This window comes from Dipodomys spectabilis, unplaced genomic scaffold (assembly GCF_019054845.1).
Source record: "Dipodomys spectabilis isolate Male_0828 unplaced genomic scaffold, ASM1905484v1 ptg000174l, whole genome shotgun sequence".
Classification (NCBI taxonomy): Eukaryota; Metazoa; Chordata; class Mammalia; order Rodentia; family Heteromyidae; genus Dipodomys; species Dipodomys spectabilis.
In genome coordinates, this window is record NW_024870851.1 from 10,335,630 (window position 1) to 10,355,880 (window position 20,251).

At 39.9% G+C, this 20,251-nt stretch overlaps 1 protein-coding gene across 4 annotated transcripts in view; it reads left to right on the forward strand.

The window, feature by feature from the left end:
- The window catches only part of Grb14 (growth factor receptor bound protein 14), a 135,160-nt gene that overhangs the window by 78,410 nt on the left and 36,499 nt on the right, over positions 1-20,251 (forward strand). The window lies entirely within an intron of this gene.

Below are 20,251 nucleotides of genomic sequence, written 5' to 3' on the forward strand. Positions count from 1 at the left end.
AAAAAAATGTACAAAAATATATTATAAATTTACTGCCTTTCCTTATTAAAGTAATAATTTAGGGCAAACTTTGGAACTAACACATAGTTATTATTCATGGAGAGATGAATTTAATAATTTTAGTAGTATAACGTAAACTTTAGGAGAAATTAAGGAAACAACATGTCTCGTGGACAGCTTCTTGAATTGACTAAAATGTGGGCAGCTACAGGTTAGTGTGCTTGTATTTTTCTTTATGAGAATGTACAACATACATTTTTCTTGAAGAAATAAGTTAAGTCCTGCACATTTCAATGCATAAGCACAATGAATAAACTTTTAAAATATTTAATTGGAAATACATCTCTGCATTGTGAACTGTGGAGAATGCTTGGCATATTTTTTTAATTAGAAAAAAGTCATTCCTATATTGGAGCTGATAGGGTCTGGAAACAGTCTTATTCTCCAGTTTATACATTTGTAGATATTAATATGAAAAATTATGTTTCTGTGTTTAAGTAGATGAGAAAGGGAAGTGTTTGTAATGGAAAAGTCATTTCATTATTTGAACTCTGTACTAGTTTTATTTGGTTGCTGAAATAATTTATCACAAACTCTGTAGCTTAAAAATCACAGGAATTTATTTTCTTACACTTGTGGAGGTCTGAAACTAGTATCAGTGGATTGAAACATAGGTGTCAATGGGGATATGTTTCATCCTTAACTCTTCCAGAATTCCTTGGCCTGTGGCTCTATCACTGTCAACTCGGTTTCTATGGTCAGATTACATACTTGTTTTCTTTCTTATAATAGTATTACTTAGGAACCTTCTAGTAATGGATAAACTCCTTTCAGAGATCCTCAATTTAGTCATATATCCAGTTTATTTTTTAATGTCTATAAAGACGACCTTCACAGTATCTTGGAATTAACATATTGGAATCACAAATTGCTTTTCATTATAAGTTAAAAAGCCTTGAGTGACAAACCACCAAAGTCATTTTAAATAACTAATCATTGACAGCTCAATTACTTCCATCAGTTGATTTAAGAATGTAAAAGAATTTCATTGATAGTCATTAAAGTCATTCCCTTTCTTGCACAGCTGCTAATGTCTAAAACGGTCCCTTTGGAGGGTTTACACCCACAACCATTATTCCATAGTAAATGTTGATTTTGATATGTTTTGACTTCCTCTCTTGAAATGGAATTTTAAAAATTATCTTTAAGTAGTAGCACAAAGGAATTTCCATTTAACAAAGCAGTTAATGAATACAATGTATCTTGGTCTGTTTCACTCCTTTTAACATTCTCACCCACCTCTCCCACTCTTCTCTTACTTTTCTTAATTTTGTAATATATACATTGAATTTTTGACTTCGTTCTCTCCTCCTTCTCATCATTCATCTACCCTTATCCCCTTGGCCCCACCCTGCCGTGTAAGTACCATTTCCTGGTGCTTATTTTATTGGGCTTTTTGATTTTGCCTTTCTAAAGAATTACACTATTTGAGTTCTCCCTTGAATCTACTATATTTCAGTTAATACATTTATATAGCCTTGCATAACTCCCAATGCATTTATTTATAGGTTTATAGGTTAATTCTAGCTTTCACATATAAGGGAAAACCTGCAACTTTTGTTTGTCCTTTGGGCCTGACTTACTTCACTTAATATATATTTTTTCAAAGTCCCCCATTTCTTTACAAATGGGATGATATCATTCATTCTAATGAACGAACAAAATTCCATTGTGTATATATACACCATTTTCTTGCTTCATTTGTCCATTGAGGGAATCTGGGCTGATTTTATACCTTGGCTATGGTGAATAGTGCTGCACTGAACATGTTTGTACAGTAACCCGGTTTGGATAAATGCCCAGGAATGGAATTGCTGGGTCATGGGCTAGTTCTTTTTTTTTTTTTTTTTTTTTGTAGATTGTGGGGCTTGAACTAATAGGGTAGTTCTATGTTTAATTTTTTAAAGGACCTCCATTCTGCTTTCCAGAGTGGTTGAACAAGTTCATATGTCCACCAGCAGTATAATATGTGTCTCTTCTGAGCACAACTTCGCTATCATCTGTTACTGTTTGTTTGGTTGATAATGGCCATTCTAACTGGAATGAAGTAGAATCTCAGTGTTGTTTTGATTTGTATTTTCTTTATGGCCAGAGATGTTGAGCATTTCTTCATGTAAAAAAAGTTGCCAGAAATGTATTTGTAGGAGGACTCATTTTGTAAGCAAAGTGAGTTTGCCTCACCCCACCTGCACTCCTGGATTGTTAATGGTCCATTTGGTGACCGCTGCCTTGGGACATGCCAGAACTTCAGGGACAGGACAAGGAAGCTCGTGGGAAAGCAGAAGCATTGCTTCACAATCTCCACAGGGATTAGGGAGCTAAGCACCTTCTCATCTGGTGGTGTAAGGACTGCAGTAATGCTGCACTAATGGTGCTGTTGACAGCTGAGCATAGACAGTGACATACCTTCCAGGATATCTGAATTCTGAAGGTAAACTGTACTAGCCAGTGTGACTTTCTATCTCCTGGGACAGAAAAACTTCAACGTATGTTTTCTGCTGTGTCCTTTATGACTAATTTAATTTCCACTCATCATGATCTCTCCAAAGTGTGATGTTAATTCTCAATAGACACTTGCCACATTCCAAATCATTTCCTTTGCTTATTCTGGCAGGAATATAGATCTTAATTAATAAAATATTTAATACAGTCTTTTTTGCTCTTACTTTTTTTTTCTTTTGGGGGAGTTTAAAAAACATTTTAATTATAATCACTAGAATGTACTCTGACAAATATCTTTGAAGTTGAGTAATAAAAATCCACTCTGTAAATTAAATAGCAGTTTTCACTGAGATCCCTGCAAATTATTTATATTAAAGGATGAAATCTACAAGGCTTTTAATGTAAAAGCTTAAAATGGAACATTGAGAATTAATGTCAGTTACATGTGAACTTTAAATATCTAAGTCTTCAGTGATAATTCAAGTATATTTCTTCATTACAGTGTGTTCTAGAAACTGCTGATAGAAAAACCAAAAATGTAAGAACATTGTCTTAATCTCATCAACCTTGCATGAGACCAAAGTATATGAGAGGGAGCTTTGATTCTGGCACTTTCTTTTGTTATTTTCTTTTTGTTTTTCACTCCAATTATGTATTAAAACCAAGCAGCTCCATACTTGCATGTAGGATATTAAGAAATTCTGGTTCTTTTAAGTAACAATGTAACTACTGAGATGCCTGTCCTTTCTCAGCATCAAATACAAGCAAATGTTTCTTGGAAATTTTCTTGTGGCATTCACTGTTGAGAAGTTTCTAAATATAGTATTTAGTATTCAGTCTTATAATGGTATTGCATCATTCTGAAAAGAACTAGAATGAACTGGTTTTTGTTCTCCCTTAAATATGCTACTTTAGCTGCAGAAATCCTCATTCAATTAAAAAGATGATTTTAGATACTTCGACTTCTAACACTTCTGTGAATGCTATTGATGACAAAAACCAAAGGACAAACTACAAAAACTTGGGGCTGGGAAGGTGGCTCAGTGGTAGAGTGCTTGCCTTGCATGCATGAGGCCCTGGGTTCAATTCCTCAGCACCACATAAGCAGAAAAAAAAAAAGCCGGAAGTGGCGCTATGGCTCAAGTGGTAGAGTGCAAGCCTTGAGCTGAAGAGCTGAGGGACCGCACCCAGGCCCACAGTTGAGGGCCCACTGTTGTGCTCAAGTCCCAGGATCCCCACCAAGAAGACCACCGAGAGTCAGACGTTCTGAAATGCAAAAGCAAGGTTTTATTTAGACTGGTTGCAGCTCGGGCCTTGTCCTACACTCTGACACAGCGGAGCCTAGGAGGAGAGCCCGAGCTAAACATTTACAGGGCTTATAAAGGCAAACAACCAGGTGTTTGGATTACCACCACATGTTGCTCTGCTAGCTGAGATAAACAAGCAACAAATGGTCACTGCCTCATAACCCTTCATTCCCCCCTTGACTTATGGTCCTGAGACACAATCTTGTGGCTCCTGCTCAAAACTAAACTCCAAAAGCTCTCGATCTTGAACGAGTTCTTTTCTTTTCTAGTCCCTCTCTGACCTTAGCCATACTATTAAACAAAAATACCAATAACAATCAGTCCATTTTTCTTTTCTTGAGGCGTACGTGGAATGGTTGGGTAGGATGCTTAGAGACTTCCCATGTTTCCCACGGTCGTTTGGCGTGGGAGCAGTGGATCCAAGCAGCAATGCCATCCACCTTAAGGGCAGTGAGTGTAGCCAGTAGCACCATGTAAGATCCCTTCCACCGTGGTTCCAGAGATCTCAAGTCGTGCCTTTGAACGAACACCCAGTCCCCTGGTTTAAACAAATGGGGGGTAGGAATAGAAGCAGAGTCATCTAATGCTCTAAGCTGGGGCCACACACTTTTGTGGACAAGCTGTAGATAGTCAAGTTTACATAGAAATTGAGTATCACTCAAATCAGAAAGCAATTCAGTCTGAAGCTAGGGATAATGGGTGGAGGGTGTCCATAGATTATTTCAAAAGGAGTTTTACTCCTTTGAGTAAAGGTGAATTTCTTACTCTAAACAGGGCAAAAGGAAGGAGCAATACCCCGTCTGCACCAGTCTCCAAAGCCAATTTAGTTAAGGTCTCTTTTAGAGTCCAATTCATTCTTTCTACCTGCCCTGAACTCTGGGGTCTATAAGCACAGTGCAATTTCCAATCCGTCCCCAGTGCCACGGCTATTCCCTGACTTACTTTTGAAACGAAGGCCGGTCCAACCTGATGGTGGATGGGAAGCCATACTTGGGTAGGATTTAAGCTTCAACCCATCCTGAAAAGGTGTCTACAAAAACTAGCAAATATTTATATCCAAATTTTCCAGTTTTAATTTCTGTGAAGTCTACTTCCCAATACATACCTAGCCTATCTCCATGGAGGCAAGCTCCTTTTGTAACTGGTTGATTGGGGGCGTTGGTGAGCTGACAGGCTTTACATTTTTTTTGGGGGGGGGGTCCAGTTGTGGGCCTGAACTCTGGGCCTGGGCGCTGTCCCTCAGCTCTTCAGCTCAAGACTAGTGCTCTACCACTTGAGCCACAGCGCCACTTCTGGCTTTTTTCTTTTTGTTTATGTGGTACTGAGGAATTGAACCCAGGGCCTCAAGCATGCAAGGCAAGCGCTCTACCACTGAGCCACCTTCCCAGCCCAGGCTTCACAATTTTTAACAATGTCCTCAATGAGTTGATTTCCTTGCCTAATTTTTACTTCTGAGTGTCAGAGCCTAGGGAACCCTACATCCTTCAGGTTCCCATGTGAGAGGCCCGATGGATACTCTTAAGAATTCCCTTGCCCAATCATTTTGCCAAAATAAGTTTCCCCTCACTAGTTTTCCACCAGTCTTTATTTTCTTCTCTGCCCGGGGATTTATAGGCAAGTCTTCTTGAGAGTACTGAGGCTCAGGAGGCAGAGCTTGTGGCCCTGGGTCTACTAGAGTCAATACTTCCACTCTGGGCTGGAGGGCCGCCTCCTTATCTGCCTGTTTGGCCAAGTTATTTCTTTTGGTTATTGAATCAGTTCCCTTTTGATGGCCAGGGCAGAGCATAATGGCAATATTTGCTGGTTCCCATAAGACCCGGATGAGGCTTGAAATTTCTTGTTTGTTTTTAATAGTCTTTCCCTCAGCTCTCAGCAGCCCCCTCTCTTGGTAAATGGCTCCATGGACATGCACGGTGGCAAAAGCATACCGACTGTCTGTGTAAATGTTTAGTCTCTTCCCTTTTCCCATTTTTAGGGCTTTTGTTAGTGCCACTAGTTCTGCTCTTTGTGCAGACGTTCCCTGGGGGAGTGCTTCTGCCCACACTATCCCAGTGTCCGTGGTCACTTCTGCACCCGTGTACCTTCCTCCATCTAGCCTGAAACTGCTGCTGTCTGTGAACCCGGTATGCTCGGCATGCAATAGTGGTGAGTCCAACAAGTCTGGCCTGAGACTATATACTTGGGCCAGGATCTGCTCACAGTCATGCAGGGGTGCTTCCAGATCTGGATCCAGCAGCAGAGTAGCTGGGTTTAATGCTATAGGTACGCAAAAGAAGCTGATCCCCATGGGGTTAAGTAACAAGGTCTGGTAATGGACCATGCGGGCATTGCTCATCCACCAGTGGGGCGGTTGTTTTAGCACCCCCTCTAGAGCATGTGGAACCTTGACCCGGTCTCTCTTTTCAGTGGTAAAAAGGACTTGTAAAAGCTGACTACAATTATCCCAAGTGGGCTGATGAGTAAAGAGAATAGTTTCAAGCAAATAAATTAAATCCTGGGGTTTCTCAGAAAAGGGAGCATTTTGGATGTGCCAATTGTATAGATCACTGGTAAAAAATGGCCAATAATTGCTGTCAACCATCCGCTTCCACAGGACCTACGGTGCGTAAGGGAAAAACAGCTGCATTAGAAGGGGGGTCGATCCCACGGTGTCGTGGAGTGTCTGGCCCCTCAGAAACTTTAAGGGCAGGTGCCGAAGGTTTGGCTGCTGTTTCTATAGCTCACTCCTCCTCTTGATTATTCTCAGGTTCTGCAAAAGGAACCTGGGGAGTATGGGGAAGGAAACATTTCTTCTTCCAAGTTATCTCCCTGAAAAACTGGGGGGTGCAATTTCTTTTCCTCTTTCTTAGTTTCTTTTTGTTAAGTCTAAGGGGCTAGTTGGAGTGGTGCCCATGGTTTCCAGTCCCGTCAGTCATACAGTCCAAAAAACAATAAACAGTACAAACAAAACACACTCAGGCCTGATAGTTAAAAAAAAAAAAAGCTTACAAAGTGGAAATCTCCCAAAGTGGTCCACTGACTCCTGTAACAGGGAAGCAGAAGAAGCGGACCCACAGTGGGTGAGTTGGGCCTCAGTGCGGAGGCCCTCTTGGTCAGTTCCAGCCCAACACCTAACTGACCCATGCCCCACAATTCTCACGGCGGGGTTCCAAGGACCCCCACCCCCGCAAGAGGATCTGGGATGTCTCCCAGTTCCTCCAGGGTTGTCGTACAAGCACGTCCACTTCCACAACCCTTTACACAATACGAATTGGAGTGGCCATCCTCACAAAGGAAAACGAAAGTAAAGCAGACAAACAGGACAAGACAAATTAACAGAGACAATTGAAAGCGCTGTTTTCTTTTTTTTTTTTTTTATGAGTACATTTCTTATCAAGCATTGCAGCCTCCTCCTTTGTTTACCCTTCACATCCCTTCCCAGCCTCCCCCCGCCCCCCCCACCCAATCCTCCCCCCCACCAAAAATGTAAAGTTCATTTTCGACATGACAACTTGTACTTCTCATTGTTGCAATGGGTCCACCTGTATCCTTAAACGACTTGTTTTTTGCTGTTTTCTTGCCTTTGGAATCTGAGTCTCTGGGGTCTCTTGGGGTATCCCGGACGAGCCCCCACTAATATGTTGTGCCCAAGTCGCAGGACCCCCACCAAGAAGACCACCAGGAGTCAGACGTTCCAAAATGCAAAAGCAAGGTTTTATTTAGACGGGCTGCAGCTCAGGCCTCATCCTACACTCCAACACAGCAGAGCCTAGGAGGAGAGCCCCGAGCTAAAGATTTGCAGGGCTTAAAAGGCAAACAACCAGGTATTTGGATTACCACCACATGTTGCTCTGCTAGCTGAGATAAATAAGCAACAAATGGTCACTGCCTCATAACCCTTCATCACGACTGGACCCCTCCCCCACCAAAAAAAACTACAAAAACTTTGGTGACCAGCTAGTCAGCTATGCATATCGTGTAGGAAACATTCCTGACCTCTTCTGATCAAAAGGATATTTTCTATGAAAATAATTTAAAGGAAGGTAGTATTTTATATGTATAATTATATATATAATTATATATATATATATACACATATACACACACACACACGTGTGTGTGTGTGTGTGTGTGTGTGTGTGTGTGTGTGTGTATGTTTTGGGACTCAACCCCAAGGCTTGATGCATGCTAGGCCAGTATTCTACCACTCAACTACATTCCTCTCCTAAAAAACATTTTATGTGTGTGTGCCTGTACACAAGACCTCATGATCTTACTCAGATTGCTCACAGCTGAAGCTCTACTTCTTGAGCCCCACTTTGGGCCTAACATTTTAGTGGTTAGTTGGAGATAGAGTCTTGCAGTCTTTTCTGTCTTAGTTGACTTTGAATCACTAATCTTTCAGGTTTCAGCCTTATCTTTTTCTAGGACTGCAGGAATGAGCCAGTGGTGCTCATCTTTAAAAGAATATTTTTTAGACACAAAAATATTTCATCTCATTGTATATAACTGAGAAAAGAGCTTGAGAATTAAATATAATTATCTATAATTTCATAACACTGAGAGCCTCTATTTAGCATTTCAAAATCTCTGTAGAGTTCTTCGCATTCCTCAGACTCTCCATGGGTCCTGATATGTGGTGAGGATGGTTTCTCATTCATGATCCTTCTACCACAGCTTTCTGAGTGCTGAGATTAAAGACATGTGCCTGGCTTAGTCTCTCTTTGTTAACATAAGCTGTATTTGCGTTCACTTGTGTAGATGACGTGCTTTTTTGCATACTGAATTTTTTTTTTAGATTTTTGCCTTTCCCTATAGATTCCACATAAAGTAAGAGTTCTTCTCATCTTTCTGCTTCAAACAGTATGGCAAATGTTAATAAATCAATTCATGCCAGTTTTTGCATAATTTTGAAAATCCTGGGGATTTGGTATGAAAAATTAGGTTAAAACCCTTTTCCCTTGTGTTCCAGTAGTGTAAAAATATGAATATTTGTTACACTTCCGGTGATGACAAGCTCCTAGGGGAAGGAAGAGAGAGAATAACAGTGCGTACTGGGGACAGCCAGGAGATGTGCTTTAAATAAAAGCCTTAGAGGCCTCCTGCTTGATTAGAGAATGTGAGCACACAATGCCCAGGGGTTGCAGTTGTTAAATGGGAGATTGTTCCAGATGGTAGAGAGAACATTGGAAAGACCTGATTTAGCAATGTATTTGTATATAAGAAACAGCCCAGGGGACAGTGCCCCTAGAGTGGAATCTGCTTGGTGGAAAGTAATGGATGAGAATCTCACAGGGCCAGACCTTACAGGGTCTGATAGGCCACAGAGTAGAACTGGAATTTACACTGAGTCAGAGGAAAGCAGTTGGAGTTCTTTGAATTTGAGAACAATTTGTTCTCTGATTTACTGTTGAATGTATCTATTACCATGCCAGAATTTACATTTTCACCTTTGTGGAACATGAGGTAGTGCTCTACATTTCTATCACACTACCCACAGATCCCTGGAACAGTCCTTATCTACCTCTCATTCCTGCTACTTTGTCCATGTTCCTTCCGCCTCTTCCCTTATGGTCTGCATATGTATGAAGCTTAGTGTTTTCAAGATCCTGAGGCCCTACAATCGAGAATGTTTTAACTGATGGTATGGATGAGATTTTTTTTTTTGTACTTTAATGACCAAGATAAAAGCAGTATAGCTCCACATTCTTTGTTAATAGACATGTTCTCCTTTCGACCCATCAAGCTATACCACTGAGTACTGAAGTCAGAATGGGAATTCTTGACATTCAAAATTATAGTGGGTTCATGGGACCAAGTCAATATTCAGAATGTTGTTTCCTGTGGTAAAGGGAACTTCAATCTTATTAGTGTTTTGTAATAGGAATGCATGTGTGTGATTGCCACTGTTAGTGTACATAATAAGGTTTTATTTAATATCTGTTTTATCTAAAGTGGTACAAAAATTGGTGGGGCAACACTTCAGTCAGGGTTAAACACTACAGAAATCCACGACCCATAAGATACTAAAGTTTATGTATTTTCCTCTGAAGCAGGTTGCTTTCATTTTAGTTTATCAAGCAAAGTGTTCCTGGGATTTGGTGGATGGTTTGTCTCTGTTTATAGTACATCTCCACCTCTCAGACATGACATAATTTAAGCTGGTTTTCAAATAAACCTTCTTCATCCAGGTGGTACTGGGATCAAACTGAGCTAGCGTGATTCACTTGAAAGCAAAGCCAGATATTTGTTTTGTCTGAGCAAGAGGATCAGGTTAGAAAATTGCTTGTTCTTGAACCTCTATACAACATGAATGATAATAGTATGTTTGGCATTTAAATACAATGTCAGTACTTCTCTGCCCTAAATCATTGGCTATAAATTGCTGAAAATTTTAATAGAGAAATCATTGAAAGCAGCCCGATTTCCTGATTTCATATCATAATAATCTTTGAATTGTCTGATTATGAATTATACTATTTTATGGGTCTAGTTGCACACAAAATTATAGACTTTCAGTTTAAAATGCCATTGTACCAACAAATATTTTCTCTTTCACAAATTACTAAAGCTGGTTTTGTAAGAGTGTGCTTTGCTTAGCAGCCACTGGATGTCACTGTATTTCCCCAGATGGAGTTCTCGCCTTGGCTGTTAGTGAAGAGGCAGTTCATGGGGTGGGGGAAGAGATCTTCAGCTTCAACTCCTCCTGAACTTAATGGGATCCATGATTGTCTTGCTCCCATTTTGATTCCTAATTGGAGCCATGGTACAAAACAGTGGCAATTAACACAGTACCTCAAGCACATACCTAGAGAGTCCTCGGGAAAGAAGAATTAATTGTATTTTTGTATCATTGCTAGGAACAGCCGAGATTTCCATTGTGAATATCATTGTGAGTGGCTTTAATAAGCAAAATGAATGACTGGAGGCTTTTAATGAAACTGTGTTTGTGTGTACAGCCAAATCTACTGTCTCTTAAGGACAGAAGCAGGCACAGTGTGGGGGTTTGGAGTGGGATAGTTCATGGTTGCCTGCCTTGAAGTAGCTACTGCACTATACATTTTTTAAAACAAAAGAACATGACACATTTCCTGTTGTCTGGAGCTGATAACGACTTTCCTGTGCTGTTTATGATTTACAAGCTTTCAGGATTGTGACCATCTTCATCACCAGCAGGAAAAAAAAATTGTGAAGCCTTTGGGGCAGGTTGCTCTCTGACTGTTGTGCTGAGAATTGTGGGCCCTGATGCAGAGCTTTAGGAGATGTGCCATTCTGGGAGCCACTCACATCCTAGAAATGGTCAAAATATTTACAATGGATGAATGAATGATTGAATGAATAAAGGGAAGGTCATACAGCTAGAGGTGCTGGTTTTCTCTTTACGTTCTTGTAAGCCTCTGCTACTGCAGGCAGGTCCCACCAACTCGCTCTTCAGATATGTCAGCTTGGCAACTGTCCCTCTGCCTCTAGGGCACTAATGTGATCCATTTGAATACAGACATGATTCCCACTGCATTAGTATTAATGTCCTTTCTGGGTTTCTAGTGCCTGTGACCTGACTGCCCTTCATACCTGCAGCTGTGTCTTACCCACACGCTCTTCAGTTTCCATTTGGAGAACTGGCTGCAAGTTCCTACATGTGGTTTGCAGTTTCTACTCATTTTTCCTTGTTCATGCTTTTAAGATCTTGGGAACCCCTTCGCTAGTGGGGCTGAGGATCAAATCCAGGGCCTTGTGCATGCTCAGTGAGGACCCTATCTTGAGTTCTAGCACGTCCACACATCTTTATCTGGCTAACTGCTTTGTAGCTCCTGGGCTGTTCTTTTTAGTTATTTTAGCTATTTCTTAAAATAATCCCTTTAAAAACAAGATGAAGATGAACATCTTCAGCTATCCAGGCTTACTGATAGCTAAGTTAGCATTGCAATTTGGGAAGCGTAAAAAGAAAATGTTGAGGACACTACTCTCAGGTTTGGGTGGTACTTGCCTATGCTGTGTGAAAGCTGTGAGGAGATATACCATCTTCTTGACGATGCCCAGCTCCTAGGCACATGGCACTGCTGATCTGAAGCACTTCCTTGAGATGATGGGGATACTGGCTGGCACCACCTGTTCTCACAGATGTCAGAAGACTAAAGGTCTTGAGCACAACAGAGGGGGTTCCTGGAGACACTAGGAACCTTTGCAATGATGTGAATTCATAGTGAGAGGTAGGGCTCCACAATTAGTGTTATGCCTTTATGATTAGTTAATAAGATTACTCAAAGCAGATTATTTATAGTCTCAATTAATTTGAAAAGTCAAACTTAATAGTATAAAATATGCTACATCCATACTGAGTCACAGCTGGTTTTGGTCATGGTTTTGAAGTACTTCCTTTTTAAGGCAGGTGTGAGCAAATATAAGAGTGTAATGATGATTGGCTAAAAGCAATCTGTAAACACAATGCAGTTTTTTTCACAGAGCCCCAGAGAAAAGACAAGAAGGGAAAATAAGAAAAGATTATATGCTTATTTTCTGTCGGTATGTTTAAAGAAGGATTGTGACTCAGTTATCTATAACATTCCCTAAAATGTATCATTTTAGGAATCAGAAAAAAATAAATAAAATGTTAGAAGTTTTTGTTTAAGACTTGGCTCAGGCATCTTTCTGAACCTCTGGGCCAATTTGATATCTTTGTTGCTGCTATGATGTTTTCTACAGCTATCTCATTAGTAGTCATAATATTAAAATTTAGACAGTAATTCCTTGACAACAGTTACATTTACTTAGTGTGTGTGCATTGTGTGTATCTTCGTAACCCAATGTCAAAGACAAATATGTTTGAACTAAATTTTATTGAACTGTTAGACATTTATGTCATCTAATGTAAAGGATGGCTTAAAGTCAGGCACCAGTGGCTCACACCTGGAATCCTGGCTACCTAGGAGACTTCATCTCCAGTTAACCAACAACATGATAGACTGGAAGTGATTCTCAATTGTTAGAGTGTCAGCCTTGAGCTAGCAAGCCAAGGTAGACCCTGAATTCAAGCCATGGTACTGGCACATAAAGTACAAAGAATGGCTTGCAAAGTAGAGAAGGAGGGATTTTGGAAGAGTCCAAAGAAATTGTATCCCATGCTAAGATGGCAATTTACTTTTTAAATTATATACTGGGTAACCTGCAATTTGTGAAAGCCATTTATAAGCACTCCAGATATTTACCCACTCATCTTGAGATTAACATATAGGCAAACATATGTGGAAAAATAATGCATTTTTATGACTACACGTTTTCATGGTTGGGTCTGAGTTAACACAAAGGCTATTTTGATTTTCTGGAGAAATAAACTACAAAGGATTCATCATCAAGCTGAAACATCACAACTTTTGTATTATTTTACTTGGGGAGTTGTATCTGGCAGTGGCAATTTTCTCGGGGGATCCTGGTGGTATTAGGCGGTCTTCTTAGGTTAAGGAACCTTTTAGAAACTGAGCTCTGTATGATTTTTTGTATCTTCTATTTTTGTTTTGCTTGGTCAGAGGCTATTCATTTTTGTGAAAATAAGATTGACAGAATGTGTGTAGTTTCTGCCCAGCATGGAGAAGTACAAGGGCTATTTGTCTCTAGGAGTTTCCTGTAACAAAGGGATACCAAGAATTGTTTTCTGGGTGAATTAGAGGTAAAAGCCACTTTTGTTTCTTCTCTTATCAAGTGATGAGAAGAGTAGGGACTCAGGTTTCTATCTGAGCCCTACACTGTATTTTCAGTAGATTCAGCGAAGAAATCCAGGCAGAAGGTCACAGGTGAGCACTTCCCATTCTTGAAGGATTGAGGTTTTTTAAAAGACTTTGAAGTTAAATCAACAGTTTCAGAAGAAACTTCTTTCTTTCTTCTTTTTTTTTTTTTAAAGCGAAAGGTTCTGAAAATTAAACAGAAAACAGAATTACACATAGTTGTCTTCATTTGTTAATATTTCTCTCTATTACCATAAGACCTGACTGATATATAAGAAACAAAAATAAAACTTAAAATAGTAGAGCATTTTCATTTTTGTTTAAACGATTTTAAGACCTTTTTGAAGCTTTTCTTTCATTTTCCATTTTCTTGATTGCTTCTTAGAAGTAACTTTAAAATACCTTCCTTCTGTTTTACTAACTACATATTTGACTATTGTAGTTCACTTTCCAATTTCTAGAAAATAACTTCAAGAAGTTTTTAAAAATAGGCTTCATCAATTATTGGTTAGCCAATTAGGGGTAGGAAATATGATGCTTGGGAATGAAATGATTAAAAATGTATCTGTAACATTTTAATAATATGTTTTAATATACTATTTCAGATGGATTTTATGAAATTTTAAAAATAAGGTCTTTAAAATAATCATGATGAAGTTATGTGAAAATTACCAGGAGTCTTTTCTTAAGTGTAACTCTGAAAAGGTCTGAGTTTTGGATGGTGCAACAAGAGCTCTAGTTGTAGGATTAGTGTGTTTCTATTTTTTTTAATATGAATTATTTAGAAGGACTTCTTAGGTGCTGAAAATTAGCAGGGTTTAGAATAGGTCTAAAGGAAGAGTCAAGATAAAGTTTATTAGAAGCCATCTTGTCCAGTGTTTTCCTCTTCTTTTTCCCAGGTCTTAAATGGTGCTCTGCAAATAGGAGCAGCAAAAAAGAATTTAGTCTTTTCCAGTGTCTCAGTTCTATTAAGGAATTTTTCTTTTCCTGTCAAAGTAATCTGCCTTAGCAGCTTTTATCATTCTGTCATACCTATTAACATCTTTATTACCAGGTGTGGTGGTAGTACACAACTGTAATTTTTTTTTTTTGGTCGGTTGTGGGGCTTTAACTCTGTGCCTGGGCGCTGTCCCTCAGCTCTTTAGCTCAAGGCTAGTGCTCTACCACTTGAGCCACAGAACCACTTCTGTTTTGTGTGTGTGTGTGTGTGTGTGTTTGTGGCTTATTGGAGGTAAGAGTCTTGGACTTTCCTGCCCCGTCTGGTTTTGAACAGTGATCCTCAGATCTCAGCCTCCTGAGTAGCTAGGATTACAGGTGTGAGCCACTGGTGCCCAACACACCTGTAATCTTGGTAATTGGGAAGCAAATGCAGGAGAATTACAAGTTTGAGGCCAGCCTGAGATACAGAGAGAGATACTGCCTCATAAAAGCCAAACACAAAACAGTGCCCTCCCCAGCCCCACTGAATACACATGTACAGAGAAAGAGGAGAGAAGAGGAGGAGGGAGGGAGGAGAGGAGGGTGGGAGGCAGGGAGGCAGAGAGAGTGAGAGAGAGGAAGGGAAAAAGAAAAAAGAAGGGAAAGGAAGGAGGCAGGGAGGAAGAAAGAGAAACTATTTAGTTCACTATGTTACCTACATTATAAAACAGATACTAATTTTTCTTTAAGTGTGATGAACAGTTATGCCTCCTAGGGCCATTTGCTTGTGTGCTATTGTTGTTTGTGCTATTTGGTTTGGATGTAGGGCCTTGTCTTTCTGGGCAGGCTTTCTACCTCTCAAGCTTCACCCCAGTCAGATTCTACATGGTAACCACCTATACTGCACTTTTACCTTGGTTACAAATTTGTCACAGCTGTTCAAATGTAGCTTGATTTTTTTTTTTTGGGGGGGGGGGTCTGGTCGTGGGGCCTGAACTCTGGGCCTGGGCGCTGTCTCTCAGCTCTTCAGCTCAAGGCTAGCGCTCTACCACTTGAGCCACTGTGCCACTTCCGGCTTTTTTCTTTTTTCTTATGTGGTGCTGAGGAATCGAACTCAGGGCCTTGAGCATGCAAGGCAAGCGCTCTACCACTGAGCCACCTTCCCAGCCCCTAGCTTGATTTTTTGTTTTTAATATTTTAAGTGCAGTCCAAATTCAAATGATCTCTGTTACTTTTGTGGAAGGTTAAGAATGGTATAATTTGAAAGCCAGGTGCTGGTGGCTCACGCCTGTAATCCTAGCTACTTAGGAGGCTGGATCATGGTTCAAAGCCTGTTCAGGCAGGAAAGTCCGTGGGACTTTTACCTCCAATAAACCACTAGAAAACCAGAAAGTAGAGTGCTCACCTTGAGCTGAAGAGCTGAGGGACAGCGCCTAAGCCCAGAGTCTAAGCTCCATGACCGACAAAAAAAAAAAAAAAAGAGTTGTATAATTTGAAATGGTGCCATTATTATCTTTTACACTCAAAACATGTTCATTTCCAATTAAATAGCAACTATGTATTGAACACATTTCAAAATAAAAGCGATGAGGACAATGGAAACATGACAACTGCAGGGAAATGGGAGGTGAGGAGGAGGATGTAGAAACAATGAGTAGGATGTAACAGACCCAGCAGAGGGCTGGGTTTCCCATGTGTTAGATCTTGCATGCAGGCTGGGGTGCTACCCTGCTGGAGACAGACCATCATCTTGGGGGAGACACACTGCCAAGTTGACTGCCAATCAATTTGGGCAGGTTGGCTACTCTGAACCACAGTGTCCATCTGCAAAATGGACATGGAACTTGCTCCTTAGGTTATACTAACTTTTCAGGATACTGTAACAAATCACCACAAACTTGGTCAACAATAGAAGTATATATTGTCACAGTCCTGGAGACTCTTAAGAAGAGTCTGTTCCTTGCCCCTTCCGGTTTCAAGTGCTGCTGGCACTTCATGGTTTGCTGTGGCACCACTTGAATCTGCCTCTCTGGCACCTGAAACACATTGCATTTTCCTGTCTGTGTCAGATCTCCTGCTACTTTTCTCATAAAAGGATGCTTGTGATTGACTGGTTTATCAATGCTATCTTCCCCAACTGAGTGTTCTCAATTCAATGACACCTTCATCACCCAGATAAGGTAACATTTATAGATTCTAGGAATGAAGAGCTGATATCTTCATTATACATCCATTTATTTTTGTGCTTGTACCAGGGCTTGAACTCGGGGCCTTGTGATCTTGCTGGAGTTTTACACTTATAGTTGGCACACTACAATGTGAGCTATGCCTCTGGTACAGGGGTTCACTGGTTTATTAGAGATGGAGTTTTGTAGACTGTTTGGGCTGGCTTCAAATTGAGGTCCTTAGATCTCAGCATCCTTGAGTAGCTAGGATTGCACCTGTGAGCCACCTGCATCATGATGAGGATCTGATGTCTTTAAGAACATTATTCAGCTTGTTTGTGTATTATTAACATAAAATACAACAGTAAGCTAGTTCTCAGTTTAAATCATACAGTGTTGTACCTTCCTTTATTTCTGTAACTGGAATAAGTTCCTGTTTCAGAGTTTCCTGTTCCTTATTTTTTTCTTGTCAAAGTGATGTCCAGAGAGGTTACAGTTACATCAGTAAGGTAATAAGTACATTTCTTGTCAAACTTGTTACCCCGTCCCTCATTTTCCTCCTACTTCCTGTTCCTTTTAACAACAGGGAATTTAGTCTCTCATTGTTGGATCTCTGGATTGTTCCAGCCTTGTTGGGGTAAATAATTAAAGTTCCATCACTGAGATGCACACAGGTTTGAGGCATGCACAGGTGAAGGTTGAGATATCCTCTTCCAACATCCTACTGTAGTATTCAAGGCTAAAATGAAGTATTGCTAATTCTTTTTTAAAATATTTTTATTATAAAGATACTGTAGAGGGGTTACAGTTGCATGAGTAAGGTCATGAGTACATTTCCTATCGAGCATGTTGCTAATTCTTGCTCATCTGTTCTCTTCATTTTCTGGAATCTTGCTCCTTTAAAGCCTACTGCCTAAAGCATCAAGCCTCTAAAGTTGCTGGTCTTCTCTTTGCCCTCCTCCCATGTTTCCCCTGGGGAACTTGACTCTGTGGCACCCCTTCTCCATATTTGGAAAGTTATCAACTTGACGTTACATTCAGCTATTGCCTCTCACTTCTTGATGATAGGAAATGTCAAGGCTGTGGTTTAAGCTGTAAACTTTTCTAGTGTTTTACCACCCAGAAAGCATTCCAATTGTGGGTAGAAGCAGGGTAGGAAATTACTGGGTCCTACATCATCCTGGTAGTATCCAGCTCCCACACAGTTTCTACTCTATCCCCATTAACCCCTTAACTAACTCTGTTCCCAGGAAACCAAAGCTAGATAGATGGAAGACTGGTTCAAGCATGATTCTTCTTAAGCAATTACATTTGCCAAAGTTTGACAAAATCTGCTTTTAGAGGATTGAAAACCCAAGAAAATGCCTTTGACATTTTTCCCCTCTGTATACTGTAGTGAATTTTGAGAACAAACCATGGTCTATTAGGGATAATTGGAGTAAAGGAACTCAGGTTGGCAGAGAAAGCACGCAAGCGTCTTGATTAATAACCTTGAAATTTTCTCACTGTAATTACAGAGAACATAGGTATATTGTTCAAAACAAAGTACACTTACTTATGGGTACCTGTGTTTTACAAGCTTCAAGTGTCATCTCGGTTTGAGTGAGAAGTAGACAGAGGCAAGAATCAAAAGTTTATAAAAGGTACAGTTTCTGTCTCTTTATCTCAATAGTTTGTCTCTTTGTCTCAGTGTTTATTTCTTACCTTCTCCCTCACACCTAAATGCTTATACAGTCCTTCCCAGGGCTGAGACTAAGCCCATGACATCATCCTTAAGTGCTTTGCTTTCTCACTCATATCTAATTTTCAGTAGCCCTGAATTATATATAATTATATATAAATTACCTATATTATATATTCATATATGTGTGTATGCATATATATATACATATATATATATACATATATATATATACATATATATATATATATAATCTTTCAAATCAGTTCAGCTCTCCACTGAGCAATGAATGTGATCCTATGAAAACATGCCCATTCATGTGGAAGAAACTGTTCAATATGCTGTCTCTAACTCAGTGAAGACACCCAGTCCTTTCTGTGCTGTGTCCCCCTCCCCCATCTTGTGACTCTTATTTCTTGACTTTTCTCCTGAGAATCTCTTCCTTTTCTCACTTAGCTTTAGTCACATTAACTTCATTGCTGTGTTGGGAACAAATCAGCCTTACCCTCAGCCCAGGGCTCCCTTCCTGTGGGCTTTGCTCAAACATTTTTCTCATTGAGCCTTTTTGGAGCACCACTGGAAATGGACTCCCTTCCCCTCTCTTCCCTGCTCCATTTTCTTCTTTGGGCCTTATTGCCATCTTTAATATGCACTTTTTTTTTACTTATCATCTGGGTTTGCTCATTTGAATGAAAGAACCGTGAAGGCCGTTATTTCTTACTATTTTGTCTATTATAACATTGCAGCTCCAAGAAGAATGTCTGACCCACTGTGGTCTTCAGTTGACGATATGTTGAATGGGTGGATGAATGAATGAGTTGTAGTTGCCAGATTAATAGGTTTACTGCTGTAACAAGTAGATGTAGGAATGCACTGTGGGCAGGATTTATACTAATATAGATGCTCTAGGAGGGTTTTCAAGATAGCAATTCCCAGGTTGGATTGGAGGAAGTAGAAATGAGAGGAGGCCATGTAAGAAGATGCACCTGAGGATTGGTTTTGGGAATAGGGTTGGGGCTTTTGAGACACACTGGGAGCAACACCCAGCAGCTGTGGCTGTGAGAAGCAAATGATATTGGAATGGAGATAAAGAAAGATACCATGGTAAATTTTGATTTTATCTTCTTTTAGAAAAGGTGGGCAGGACAACTTTAAGATAATTTAGGAAGGAAAATCAGTTTCAAGTATGCTTTTCAGATTTTTTTTCAAATGTATAGCCAGATGTACATAGCATAAAATTGCTGTCAATATGCTGTCTCATGTAACTTAATGAAGACCCCCAGTGCTTTCTGTACTGCCCCCAACTCATCACTCATAAGAACTTTTTAAAATTTAAGAGATTACAAAAAGATTAAAATCCCATAAGTCAGGTTATGAATATAATGCATCTAGTTCAACATCCTCACTTCCATCCTTCTCCATCTTTTCCCTTCCTATCCCTACAACCACTTCCAGTTTTCTGGTGGTTTATTGAATATAAGAGTATTATGGCCTTTTCTGCCCAGACTGGCTTTGAACCATGATCTTCATATCTCAGCCTCCTGAGTAGCTAGGGTTACAGGTATGAGCCACCACCATCCAGTTACCCTACAAGTTTTAAATGCACAGTTCAGTGGCACTATATGCGTTCACATTCATAGGCAAACTCCACCTCCATTTTCTTTAGGACCTTTTATCTTTCCATACTGAAACTCTGTGCCAACTAAACAACAATAACTTCTAATTTCCCCTATTCCCTGGCAACTATGGTTCTTTAGTTCTTTATGAATTTTGGCCACTCTAGGTACCATATGTAAGTGGAATCACATAGCATGTGTATCTGTCTTATTTCACTCTTCATATATCTTCAAGGCTCATGCATGTTGTACTTTTTTTTGTCAGATCCTCATTCCTACTGTGTGTATTTATCCCTTAACAGCCATTGGGTTGTTTCTGATTTGGCTCTTGGGGATGTTATTATGAACATTTAATGAACAAATA